This window comes from Protopterus annectens, chromosome 2.part1 (assembly GCF_019279795.1).
Source record: "Protopterus annectens isolate FY-2018-M chromosome 2.part1, PAN1.0, whole genome shotgun sequence".
Classification (NCBI taxonomy): Eukaryota; Metazoa; Chordata; order Ceratodontiformes; family Protopteridae; genus Protopterus; species Protopterus annectens.
In genome coordinates this window covers 1,159,108,680-1,159,123,673 of record NC_056729.1, presented here as the reverse complement: position 1 = coordinate 1,159,123,673, position 14,994 = coordinate 1,159,108,680, and positions in this window count along the sequence as shown.

The following is a 14,994-nucleotide window of genomic DNA, read 5'->3' as shown; positions in this document are numbered from 1 at the left end:
GTTGACTGTGAGAGAGGGAGCTTTGAGAAGCCTATCTGTCCCTGCAGGAGTGGTTTCAGCCCAGAAATTAGTAGTTTATTGGCCATTTTGGGCTAATTTTTATCTCTTTCATTTCCCTGCTATAAAACCCACATTTGCAAGGTTTTTGTGCTAGTATACAGCTCAGCAAGCTCCTGCCTGGTGCCCTGCAGAGTTCTACAGCAGCAGTGAGACATAAGAGACTTTGGCATGATTAAGTATAATTTTTTCTGCATTTTCTTGCTGCCTTTAGCTAATTCCACCTACAATGCCAATTTTCTAGAGTTTCTGTGATTTAGAAAGCTTGTTTCAGCTACATATTGTTCTTATTTTACTGCCTGCACATTAACAAAGTTATTTTTGTGTTTAAATTACCTGTTTAACTGTTGTAGGCTACACACTCAAGTGTGATAGCCATTTCTGTGCATTTAAAGTTCTTTTTATTGTATCTGTTTTATTTTCTGAAAAAAAAAACAAAAAAAAAAACAAAATAATACTTTTTTTCCCGCCTTTCTAAACTAGTATAGACCAGTTTTCGGGTTAGTGCTGAATTCAGGGCTGTGTTACATGTTTCTGTGTTTGACCATACCTTACTTGTATAGAAGGATGTTTCTCTGTTCACTGTGAGAGAAGGAGCTTTGAGCAGCCTATCTGTCCCTGGAGGACTGGTTTCAGCCCAGAAATTAGTAGTTTATTGGCCATTTTGGGCTAATTTTTATCTCTTTCATTTCCCTGCTATAAAACCCACATTTGCAAGGTTTTTGTGCTAGTATACAGCTCAGCAAGCTCCTGCCTGGTACCCTGCAGAGTTCTACAGCAGCAGAAAGACAAAAGAGAGACGTTGGAGTGATTTAAGTATCATTTTTCTGCATTTTCTGGCTGCCTTTAGCTAATTCCGCCTAAAATGCCAATTTTCTAGAGTTTCTGTGATTTAGAAAGCTTGCTTCAGCTACATATTGTACTTATTTTACTGCCTGCACTTTAACAAAGTTGTTTTTGTGTTTAAATTACCTGTTTAACTGTTGTAGGCTACACACTCGTGTGATAGCAATATCTGTGCATTTAAAGTTTTTTTTTGTATTGTATCTGCTTTATTTTCTGCAAACCCCCCCCCCCAAAAAAAAAACAAACAAAAAAAATGTTTTCCTGCCTTTCTAAGCTAGTATAGTCCAGTTTTCAGGTTAGTGCTGAATTCAGGGCTGTGTTACACGTTTCTGTGTTTGCCCATACTTTACTTTGGTAGAAGGAAGTTTCTCTATTCACTGTGAGAGAGGGAGCTTTGAGCAGCCTATCTGTCCCTGGAGGAGTGGTTTCAGCCCAGAAATTAGTAGTTTATTGGTCATTTTGGGCTAATTGCTATCTCTTACATTTCCCTGCTATAAAACCTGCATTTGCGCGGTTTTGCATGCCGGACAGCACTGGTTAGCTAGGGTATAACTATTCCCGGCTCCACAATGTCTACTCTTCAAATTTTTCCCTTGGAACTAGACAAACTTTCAATTTAAGCACTCAAACCATTCACTTCTCATCCTGGCACTTGCTCAAAACTCATAGCAAGCACTAAGAAACCTTAGCACTAGACCCCCCATACTGTAGGGAAGGACAAGGTTCTCTATTCAACCTTACCAGCCAATCAGTAAAACAGTTCACTGTATCTATCAGGCATGTCCAAAGGGCAGTTTCAGGTGTACTCTTTGGTCCAGCTGGTGAATCTAGGCATTTTGAGACAATGTTACAATTGCCTCATGTACACAGACAACCCTCTCCTACTTCCACCAAACACTAATACATGCGAGAGATGCAATTATACAGTCAAACTGGAGGCTAAGCTCTCTCATCCCAAGACTGGACCAGGTAGTCAAGAAGAGAAGGAAATTACTTGCATCACACCCCCCATTCTCACATAGACCCATTAAACCAGCCCCAGCAAAAAACACACATAAATACATGAAAACATACTCAGAGGCTCTAAATAAAAATCTGCAAAAGCAACAGAGACCTCCAAAGCAGACATCCAAGCAACCTCCACTCCCCAACACAAACCATGAAACACATATTTCACAAAACCAGTGTACCACACAATCACAGCCCTTAAGGCAAAATAACATACCCGACCTACTAGTAATAGGTGACTCTATGGTCAGGCACACTGACGTCCCACTCACTAGGCTGAACAAAGAGAAGGTTACTGTTAGCTGCCGGTCGGGTGGCAGGATCCACCACATAACACAAGCACTCAGGTCACTCCAGAACAAGTACAAGTATGACTCTGTCATTGCCTCAAAATGACTCTATCAAGGACTCTGTCATTGTCCATATTGGTGTGAATGACCTGAGCCATACCTCCCTGGACTACATGAAATGAGACATGGAGGAGCTCTCTGATCATGTAGCCCAGGCCGGTGTTACCCTGACCCTGAGTAGCATCCTGCCCTCACCAAGAATGATACCATGGTATAGAGAAAAAGTTATCAATTTCAACAATTGGCTAAGCTTCTGGTGTCATTCAAAGGGGATCCAGAGTCTGTCAGCCTGGGATGACATGCTTGACAAGCCACACTGCTTCACTAGAGATGGCTTGCACCTGTCACCCTTAGGCTTTCGAATACTGGCCAAGACTCCTGCTGCCTCCATAGTGCCTTTTTCAGGCAAGGTTCAAAAGATAAACCCACCGCCATAAATAGCACAAGTAATAAAAAACTGAGGGTAATGCTGCTCAATGCCAGAAGTCTAAACCTGAAAATGCATGCACTCGAGGAACTCTTCAGTATGGAGAAAATCGATATATGTGCAGTAACAGAAACCTGGTGTAAGGTTCCGGACAGCACCCCAGCACTACCAGACTACAACTCATACCATACATTTCGGCCACAAAACCCAGACCGAAATACAAAAAACGCAGGGGAGTATCAATAGTCATCAAGGATACCCATGCCTCCAGGTTAGTGGCACAGCATGATGCTTCAGAGATCATCCACGTGCAACTAACAATGGGCAAAACTGCTATTCAAATTATAGCTAGCTACAGATCACCCACCATGTCCCAGGACCCCCACTCTGCATTCCTGGAAACACTGGGAAACATAAAGGTCCTACCAAACACCCTGATATTGGGTGATTTCAATTACGCAAACATTAACTGGGAGAACTACTCAAATACAAACTCCCTTGCTCAACATTTTCTAGAATTTATAAACTCAAACACCCTGGATCAACTGGTCAACACCCCCACCAGAGGTGACAACATATTGGACCTGATCATCACCAACATGGGCGACCGGTATTCCACACCGGAGGCCAACCACTCACTGGTCAGATCTGACCATAAACTAATCACTGTGGATATCCACATTCCACCACCACCCCCAATCAAAGAAACCACTGTGAAAAACTTTTTAAAAGCAAACTTCACGTTACTTAAGACCGAGGTGGGAAGTTTCAAAGCCCCCTTGCTAAAGGATAATCCTGTCCAAGCTGCAAAATCCTTTACTAATGCACTCTATGGGCACGTACAAAAATGCATGGATCGTGCTATCCCAAACAAAACCAAGACTCACTCCTCTAAGAAAAGGAAACCAGTCTGGTGGACCCCTGCCATAAACAAGCTATACAATAAAAGGAGGAAACTAGTACAGAAAATACTAAAATCCTAAGAAGAGAAGACATCCCTGATCAGTGTCAGCAAGAAACTACATTCCCTCATAAAATCATCCAAGGCTAGCTTTGAAAGAAAAATTGCCATGGACTCCAAAGATAACCACAAGGCATTCTTTAGCTATGTGAAGAATCTAAGTGGCAATTCTCAGATTTGCTCGGAGTTAGTGCAGAATGACACAAAATACACTGAACCGACCAATATAGCCAACATCTTGGCAGACAGGTTCAGTGCAAACGTCACCCCCCACTCACCCCCAAAAGGGTTCATAACTATGCCAGAAGAATGTAGTGCCCCTGAAATCACAGGCACTCAGGTTAAAACCGCTGTCTCCAAAGCCAAAAACACAGCATCAATGGGACTGGACGGTGTCCCAGGCTGCGTCCTACATGAGCTCAAAGATGAACTAACCCCTCACCTAAACACACTGTTTAAACTCAGCTTCTCCACAGGCTACATGCCCACAGAGTTGTACACAGTAATTGCTATTCCACTCCACAAAGGTGGAGCCACAACGGACCCCGGAAACTATTGCCCTATAAGCATGACTAGCTTGGTCTGCAAAGCTATGGAGCACATCATCATGGATCTCATTAACAGAGACATTAGAAACATTCAAACAATGGACCCTACCCAATTCAGCTTTGTTAAGGGACGATCATGCCTCCTAAACCTTGTGGACCTCTTTGTGACAGTTACCAAGGCTATAGATGAGGGAAAGGTGGTCCACACAGCCTACCTAGACCTCGCAAAGGCCTTCAACACCATTCTCCACTCAGGTATTATAGACAAGCTGACCAGCCTGAACATAATCCCCTACGTCACGAGATGGGTTGCCAACTGGCTCACGGACAGAGCCCACATGGTAAGAGTTGCGTGAGCTAGGTCTGACTCTAAACCAGTTACAAGTGGAATTCCAGAGGGCTCAGTCCTAGGACCCCTCCTGTTTGGCATATACTTCTCAGAGGTACAGGCAAGCACAGGAGGACTATGGCTGACCAAGTACACAGACGACTGCAAACTAGGGGCTATAATTGACTCTCCAGCTGACACAGACATCCTCCAAAAGGGTCTCACTGAGACAGATACCTGGTGTCAAAACCATGGCCTCAAGCTAAATGCGAAAAAGTGCATAGTCATCCCCTTTGGAAAAAACAAAGTACCCACAAACTACCACATAGGTGGTAGCCCCCTAAATATGGAAGACGTAATAAGGGATCTGGGGACCCAAGTAGATAGTAACTTCTCCTTTGATAATCACATTGCCAAAGTGGTTAGAAAATCCTTCTATGTGGCCCACCTAATCACAAAAGGGTTTGCATCCAGATTGAAAGAGGTCATTGGCACCTCTACGCATCACTCATCAGACCCATCATAGAGTACAATGCCCCATTTGGGATGTACCTTACAAGACACCTGCAACAACTGGAAAGATCACAGAAGTACCTCACCAAGAGGATCACTGGCCTCAAGTAGATGCCCTATGCAGCTCGACTAAAGAAACTCCAGCTATACTCGGTTGCATACTGCCTACTCAGAGGTGATCTCTGCCTGACATACCCAGAATTGATGGACATGCTCCACCTAAAGAAAACCATATCCCCTCGAGCCACACGCTCCAAGGATCTAAACCTCACCACAACAATAAATAGGACGTGCTGGAGGGACAGATTCCTGTCCCAGAGACTTCCCATGCTCTGGAACAAGATTCCAATCTACATTAGGCAGAGCTCCTCGCTAACCCTCTTCAAGAGAAACCTTGATGAGTGGATGTGAAACAGAAAGTTTACCCCAGGGATCACTTCAATGGCTCTGCTGGACAGAGGCACAATGAACTAATCTAAGGGGGCGGTGAAAGCCAACACATTCCAGCTAGGCTTATAAATTCCTTCGGGCAGATAGCCTAGTACCTACCTATGAACCTATGAACCTATTCCTACTTTTCCTCTCTGATCTCAGTTTGCTTATATAGTGGTATACTATGAAATGTACTATATTCTGATTCTGTAAGCTGTTCACCAAATTGTAATCTTAACCTAAATGGCAAATACAGTTTTTTATGGGGCACAATGCATGGTTATTATGCTCATGAGGTAATTTAGTGAGATTTCTTGTGAGCTGTGCAAATAATGCATTACAGTTGTGAACCACTTAGCACCCTTCTGCACAACATCCAACCGCATTTATGTCCATCCTGTGCTAAGTAGACATAAATGCAAACAGCCATTGTGTAGATGGACATTAAATGAAGCACAATGCAAAGTATAGAGTGTTCACTTAATGCCTATGCTGCTTAATGTTCTGTGGGATAAAACCTATCCCAGATGTTAAGTGGAGCATACCTGTACAATGCATTATAACACCTCATCTGTGCTACAGAGTCACTTCCATTTCATTTACAGGTGTGGAGTTCATGTAGGATGTGCATATGTAAAGCCTGATGGAGCTTATGTGACAAAGCCCTACTGACCATTTGCATTCTAATACTGTTAATGGGCTCCAAGCTGCACTACTGCCCATTTTTGCTTAATTGTGGGATTGGAAATATCATACAGTGTGTGCAGATGTGAAGCCTGGCCACACTAATTTCAGTTTGCATCATGCTACTGACTATGGGAATCATGCACCCCTTCTGCCTGCTGATGAGAATCTTGTTGTATATGTGAAATGCAGCTGGGCAACATGGTTACCATTTATTCTACTGGAGTCAACTTAGTGAGTGGAGGTGGACTCTGAAGGCACACAGTTTGGCATGTCTCTTATCTGGTGCAGAACGGAGTGCAAAATGTCTGTGCACTTGCTACACAGGAACTATGAGGAACAGATACTGGGGAACTATGAGGGCCCCTTTATAAATCAGATGCAAGACACCAGTTTGCAAGTGAAATTGGATGGCACAGTGGTGTAGTGGTTTGCATTGTCAGCTCACAGCAAGATGCTCTCCAGTTCAATTATCTGCTGGGGTGCCTTCTGTGTGGAGTCTGGATGCCCTCCCTGCATTTGTGTGGCTTTCCTCCAGCTGCTCTGGTGTCCTCTCATGTACAAAGACATGCATTTGTAGCATTTCTCCCTAGGTCTCTACTGAAAATTGGCTTGTTCCAAGTTGGACTTTCCTGGTAAAAAAATGTTAAATAATTTAATGAATGTCCCTGTTATCACTCTTCGGGCAAGTCGAATCAGCACAAATACAATAACACCACCTAGACCTTCTCTACCAGTGAGAAAAAGAGGTTAGAGAAAGAAAGATACACATTTATTGGAAACATTCTGTTCTTGGGTTGGCAGGTTACAGGTTTAGGTTTAGCACATGTAGCTGTAATGTCCTTCTGTTACCTGGGATATACTGATTGAGTTATTTTTTTCCACCACCAGAGGAGATTGAAAAGAACAAGACTGCTTGCTAGAGGAGGAAGGACATGCTGTCCAGACGGTCAGGTAGGTTTAGCTATATTGATGCCAGTATATTAATTTATTAACATTTTATTAAATTGGTACAACACAGAAAAAGATCTCTTTCTCTTTCATTTTCTTTTTTATCTTTGTTGTTTTAGTTTCTTCCGTTTATTTATTTTTCTGCAGAATCAACCTTGATACAGGTAGTAGCGAGGCAGCATCTGCTATGCTCTTCACTGGGCACTACACCAACTGCTTGGTCCCCTGCAGTCTTTAGGTCTGCCACTACAAGTTAGTGAAGGTTGCCTTGTGGAATGTGATCTGAAAGGCTTGCAGGTGGCCTCTTTTTACACATCTCTCAGGCAGCAGAGGCTCCTCATCTGAGAGTAGTGTGGAGGAGACCTTCCTGGATCACCCAGAGTAAGATGCTTTGGCTGATGATGGCCAAAGTGGATCAGTGGCTCCATATCTGCATTAGTACTTTGGTGCACCTCCTCATGTGGCTTGTAGAGTCATGCAGCTAGCTCTGTCCTGACCATTGGACCACAAAAGGTGGTGACACCCAAGGAGATCAGCCATGAAGGTGACTGACTTCTGGTGGGTTCTCCACTGGGCCAGTTTGGCATATCTTTGTGAACTTTTCTATTGCACATCATGTTCCCTATCCTATGATGTCAATCCGCATCCTATGTTTATGGCCCAGTCCTCCAATGCACCATTTGTTGACCCTCTGTCAGTCTATGTCTCTCCAGGGTTGTCCATGCTTATGTTTTACTACCTCCCCTTCAGTCTATGTTTATTTGACTCTCCTTGTTTCCTTTCCTATACTGTCTTTCTTCCCACAACTTCCAACCTCTACCATTTTTAAAAGAAATAAAATAAAATAAAATAAAAATGAACACCTGCTAAACCCCATAAAACTGTTCCCTGCTCACTGTCCTATGTGCTACTCTGCTTGCTCTTCCCCATTTCTAACTATCCAAACTCTGCATTTTTTTCAATATATAGATTCATAGATTTATAGACTGTTACTAGGCTAACTACCTGGGGGCCTTTCTAAGCCTAACCAATTTTTCCTGAAAGAATAATGATGTCCTGTATCCAAACAGGACATCAAGAGCCAAACATTTATAAGCTATCTCTGTCCATAAGGATTTGTATGCCAAGCCCTGTGTAAATTTATTGCTGCCCGTCCACTGATCTCGATTGCACTTGATTGCACTTAAACTGGGTCATAGATGAACTAATCTTCACATGGATGGAAAACTTGTTCCATAGGAGGGGCAGTCTCTTGGACACATATCTGTCTCTCCAGCATGTTCTGTTTAAGTCAGAGACAAAATTCAGGTCACTAGAACTTGTATTTCTGGTACTCTTTTACTTACAAATATACATGAGACTCTAAGTGTAGGGTTTGTGGATGTCCTGTAAGCCAGGCATAGATCACCCCTCAGTGATCTATAGGAGACTGAGCAGAGGGGAAGGGGTTTAAGGCACTCTGCATAAGGCATACTTGTTATGCCTTGTATTCTTTTTTGTAAATATCCTCTTGCTGCATTTGCCTGGTCAGGTACATACTGAAGGATGCATTGTACTCTTATGATTAGTCTGATAAAGGCAGAGTACAGTGGGATAATGACCTCTTTAGACCTAGATGCCATACCCTTGCTTATAAGTTGTGCAACATAAAATGATTTTCTCACCACTGTTGCCACGTGGTGGTTGTTTGTTTAACATGAGTTGTCACATTGCTGTAATACCCTTATATGATCTGCCTGCTGTTCCTATGTAGCAGTATGGGGCTGTCCAATGTACAAGTGAATGAGCATAGCATTGGGTAAGCCGCCTGCATATCACTTTCCTTGGGTAACCTGATTGCTTATAACACTGTTGGTCCAACTAATCAGTTGCGATCTAGGCAAATATCCAGTAACAATCTATCATCTTTGCCCCAGACTGAAAAACTTCTTACATTCACATTATAAATCATCCTGAAAGGATTTTGTTTGATGGTTATAACAGAGTTTCAGAAATTATATTACTCCATTATAAATCCCACACACAGAAAAGCCTTTTGGAATTCAGGTTATACTTTGTGTTACCAGCCCCAAATGTTCATGAGCACTCAGCCATGTAAAGTTTCTTTAAGCACCTCACATATCATTATGACATCATTTCTTTGCAATATTCTCCACTTTCAGTGAAAATGCTGATGCCTAATGATGCATCACAAAACCAGTCAATGCCATTTTGTCATCCAACTCATGCATCATTTTCCCACCTCAGTACAAAATTAATTTCCCATTTATTAAGGCTGTCATAATTCCTGTGATAGTTCCTCACTTCTGCTTCTCAGGTCACATTATTTACATGTCTTTCAAGATCTTAGCAGCCATTAGGACACTATACATTCCAGGAGTCCAGAAGACAACCCCTTAAAATGCTAAGTAACAAGCATACTACTGTGAGGGTCATATTTTCAACATCAGATATATGTAAGCCATATAAATGCCATCCAATAAAGTTCAGATATGATTTCCAAACAAAATGCAACTGAAAAATAGGACGTTATTTACTCACCATAATGTTCCTTGTTTGTTGTCCATAATCTCACCTTCATTCTTGCTGGTTGGGTTTGGAACCAAGCATCGGTTCTGACTCAGCCTATTACTAAAGCTCAAGAGCTTCCACTCTCTCAAGGCTATACCCTATCCCATCATGCTTAGAGAAGATAACCCAGCTCTTGCTTGCAGAATACCAACACATTTGAACTCATATACAACATCCCAGTGGTAACAGTTATTAGCCTATGTCTCAAGAGGCAAGAAGGGAATCAGAGAATACAATTCACAACAAATAAAAAATTCCTCTTGATCCTCCAGGAGTGAAGGTTGGGGGAAGGAGGGTGGGACACAAGAATGAAGGCGAGATTATGGACAACAAACATGGAAGGTTATGGTGAGTACATAACTTCTTAATGTTATGTTGTCCTATCTCACCTTCATTCTTGCTGGTTGGGACAGCATCCTTAGCACCTTCTTTCTTAGGTGGCTCAAGGGAATAAACTCTTCAGAACAGTGGAACCAAATCAAGCCTTGTTGTGGGAGGCCCCCTTTGTAATGAGTGACAAAGGTATGAGGTATTACCCATGTGGCTGCAGCACAGATTGAGTCCCTAGGTAATCTGGCCTGAAAGGCAGCTGAAGTTGATATAGCTCTTGTTGAGTGGCCTCTAATCTTTCCTGGCAGTTGTTTATGTTGAGAATTATATGCATGGGTAATAGTGTCAGTAAGCCATTTTGACAAGGTGACTTTTGATATTGGTACACCTTTTCTGTTATCTGAAAAGGAGGTGAATAACTGGTCAGATTTTCTAAATTCCTTTGTTCAATGCAAGTAGAAGTGTAACTGCCTGTGGACATCCAACTGGTGTAGCATATATTCTGCATTGTTCCCATAGTTTGGAAAGAACACATGCAGGTCAATGGATTGATCCAAGTTGGTCTCAGAATGCACTTTGGGAAGGAATGAAGGATTCATTCTAAGACAGTCTCTGTCTTTGTGAAAAACTTAATAGGGAGGGCGTATGGACAGAGCTTGAAGTTCTGAAACTCTCCTAGCTGAAGTAATGGCTACCAAAAAGGCTGTTTTCCAGGTTAGAAATTTTAGTTGACAAGAGGAAGCTGGTTCCTATGGTGGGAGAATTAGAGTAGACAGTACCAAATTGTGGTCCCAAGGAGGTGGTGGTTCCCTTATTGGAGGCCTTAGTAAACATGTACCTCTCAGGAAAGCTTTGCACAATCTGTGAGACATTATTTTTGATCCCATGGCTCCTATGTGGTAGTTAGATATGGCAGCTAATTGTACTCATATGGTAACTGCTACTGCACCTTCATTAAAAATTTCTGCTAAGAAATCTAAAATATTACTTACGGGGGCTGTGAATGGGTATCTATGTGATTCTTAGAAGCCCAGCAAGAAAGCATAAAGCTTTCTAGTTGTTGTCTTATGAGATGAAACTAGAATGTGTCTTACTGCAGGGGATATGTCTGGAAGCCTGGCTAAGATTGGAAGTGGAGCAGCCAAGCTGTCAGTTTCAGGGTTTTGACAGAGGAATGGAGTGTTCCTGACTGATGAGTCAGAAGATCTGATACCAGGTCCAGAATCCACAGCTCTTCTTGGAAATGGAGCCATAAGAAAGGAAACCAGATCTGATGAGGCCAGTACGGAGTGATGAGTATTAACCCGCAACTCAATTATTTGGTTTTCTGTAGGACTTTGGGGATTAGTGGAAATGGGGGAAAGGCATAAAGGAATCCTCAGGACCAATTGTGAATGAGTGCATCTCTTGGTGACTCCCCCAGAGGGGGGATTAGGGCAAGGTAGCTGCTTCATTTGGTGTTTATGGACGTGGCAAAACGGTTGCAGCAAGGCTGGCCCCACTTGCAAAAAAACTGGTTCGCAATTTCCTGTTTTAGGGACCACTCATGAGGCATTAGAATTGCTTTGCTCAATTTGTCCGCTATCACGTTGGATTTCCCCAGAATATGCACTGCAGTCAGAAAACAATGAGAGGAGACTGCCCATTGCCATACTCTTTGAGCTTCTTAATATATTTGATATAGGGGATAGGATCTGGGTCTGCCTTGTTTGTTGATATACCACACTACCAACAATTGTCTGTCTGTATTGCAATTGTACCTGGTGGAAGAGAGTTCTGGAATGCCTGCAATGCCAGAAGCACTGCTCTCATCTCTAGGACATTGATGTGCAAGTGTCCTTGGACGGTCTTTCCTAAATAATTCCCCCCTACCCTGTCTGGGAAGCGTCTGTAGTCACTGTGGCTACTGGTTGAGGGAGAGTGAATGGCCTGTCCAGAGTTACCTGCATGGATTGAAGCCACCAGCATAGGTCTTTCTTGCAGCAGTCTGTTATGAAGATCTTGTGGGACATGGGTAACTCCTGCATTGACCATTGAACGAAGAGTAGCCACTGTAGGACTGTCATATATAGATGTACTAGAGGTAGTAGAATTATAGCAGCTGCGATGGTGCCTAAGACTTTTAGAATAAACTTCATCTGTACTTTCTTTCTGAAGAGCAAGGTGGACACTTGATGGTGCAGTGTCTGTACCCTGTCATAAGGCAGTTTTGCTGCAATGTTTTCTGTGTTTAACTCTCCTCATATGAATGCAATATGCTGTGATGGCAACAAGGCAGATTTTTCAAAATTTATGGTAATGCCCAGTTCCGAGCATAGATAAATGGTAGTGTCTCTTGCTTTGGTTAGTAGATGCTCAGTGGTGGCGGTCAGGAGCCAGTTGTCCAAGTATGAAACACATGGAATCCTAGATAAGTCAGGTGAGCCGTGACTACTGCCATGCATTTGGTAAAGTCTCTGGGGGCTGTAGTGAGACCAAGGGGCAAAGCTTGGAATTGGTAATAACTGGCTCTCAGCCAGAAGTGTAGATGTCTCCTGGATCGTCTGTCCATTTCTATGTGGTAGTATGCATCTTGAAGATTGATTGAGCACATCCAATTGTCTTGTCCTAGAAAAGGGAGTATAGACTGTAGTAACACCATCCAGAACTTTGATTTTTTTATGGACTTGCTCAGCCTGCTGAGATCCAAGATGGCTGTCCAGTCCCATGTTTTCTTTGGAACTAAAAAGAACCTTAAGTAAGTTCCAGATCTGATTTGGTCTGCAGGGACTTCTTGGATGACTCTTTTCTTGGCAACCTTTCTATCTTCAGGGTTTCTTGATCCCTTTGACATTTTGGAATGTCTGAGACTGATATTGTCTGTGGGGGTGGGGTGGAGAAGAGTATGTTGTATCCCCTGGATATTATTGACTGTACCCATTTGTCTTGAGTGATGTTTAGTCAGGCTTTTGGGTACAGTGATAGTCTGCTCCCGAATGCTTCCAGAGGTGGACAGGCAGGTCTGCTTTCAGGAGCACTGGAAGGGTCTGCCAGATAACGTATCTCTGTCACCCTGATTTTGTGGACCCCTTCTGCTGTGAGGTCAGCATCTTCCATTGTTATTTCCCCTTCTGCCTCTGGGGGAAGATTCATCATGTGCATCTGGCAAAGCTCTTTGGGATTTAAGGAACCACATTTTCCCACCCTTCTGCCCTTTGGGACAAGGCCTGGCAGGGAGGGAGGGAGGGAAAAATGTACTCCCACAGCAGATTTTGCCTTCTTGTTCGTACCTGGTCAAAGTCTATTTAACTTTTGGCCCAAACAAGGATGAGCAATCAAAAGGGGCATTAGTTAAGGAAAACTTGAAGGGCTCAGCAAACTTGCAAAGGTGCATCCAGGAATGCCTCCTTAGAGCGATTCCTGTATCAGCTGCCCTACTTGCACCATCGGCTGCATAAAAAATGAGCCGCATAGAGGAATTGACTACTGAATTTAGGGTACCAAGTTGGGAGGTCACCTTGTCTGGAACCCTTCCAGCTTTGGAACTTTGGGGGGTATCCACTAGCTCCTTTATGAGATCCCTTTGAAGTCTGGTAAAATGGGTCAACTAGTTCAGCGATCTGAATGTAAAAGACACTGATGAGAATATATGCTTCCCTTTCGACTAACAATGTTGAGGAGCTGGTCAAAGGGTGGAGACACCCAAGAGGTGGAAGATTGAGAACAAAATGCCTCCAGGTATATGGACTCATCCTCAGTTGGGGTAAGGGTCTTCCAGCCACCTCTCTGCTTCAGGGTCTCTAGGATGTCTGAGAAGGAGACATCCTCAGAGGGTGACCATGGAGACCCTTCTGAATCATCTACGTCCATATCTGAAGTGACAGACTCCTCAGGGGGAGTATAGATGTTTCCTCCTACATGTTCTCTTCTGAGGGACCTCCCCAGAGTGGCCCTCTGGGGAGGTTTCAGAAAAGAATGACTCACCCAATGGGGCATCTGTTCTCTACACCGGGGGGGGGTGATAGAGAGGCAGATTCCAGCACTTTTGGGGAAGAGTTCTTGGATCCAAGAGTGGAGCCTTCAGGGTTGACAGAACACTACTCATCAACTTGAAGGCACCATGACCCATGCCCACCAGGAGACTCCTCCTGTACCAAGGAGGTGGGCTTTGAGGCAGATATAGGTGCCAAACTCACCCACGCTGATGCCCCAAGTGGCAGATTCAGATCCAACAAAGGTCCGTTCCGACTCTCCTCCCAGACCCGACGGGTGAGCATTGGCTCACAGACCACTCGATAGAGGATGGCATCAAAGAGGACGGAGCAGAAGTTGGGACCGAAAAACCAAAGGTAGTTTTCAGACCTGATGGTTCCACCACAAAGACATCCAAACACTCTGGCTCCAAAACCACTTGGGTTGAAGGAGGAATAGAAGAATTGGCAGTGGCAGTTGTCAGTTCCAATTCCTTCTGGGCTGGACTCGAAAGGATGTTTTCCAGAGCCAGAGTCCAAAGCAACCTTCTGACCACCCGCTCCACATCATCTGATAGAATCCTGGAGGATCGAGAGGATGGGGTCAAGGATTTGACACTTCCAGCCACTGACTGAAAAACAGATGACTGTGGAATTAAAGAGACTAGCTCCAAGGTTGTGGACCAGCTCCATCTATGGCTCCTAGTTGGTTCTGAAGAAACTGGAGGAACTGAAGGAGTTGTCTTTTCGGGCCCGAAAGCCTTCGGGTCCAAAGTCATGTCTTTTGCTAGTTTCCTTACCGGATCAGAAACAGAAGTCGAAGAAGATGCTCTTTTGACTGACTTATCCAACTTTGAGGATTGAGAAGATTTGGAGGAGGTCTGGTTCCCTTCCAGTGCCTCAGAGAAAGGAACTTTAAGCAATCCCCCAAGTATAAGCTTGTTTTTGTGTTCCTGCAGGACCCTAACCTGTGACAAATAGAGCAAGAGTCTTGAAGGTGTACTGCACCTAAACAGCAGACAAAACTAGTGTGCCCGT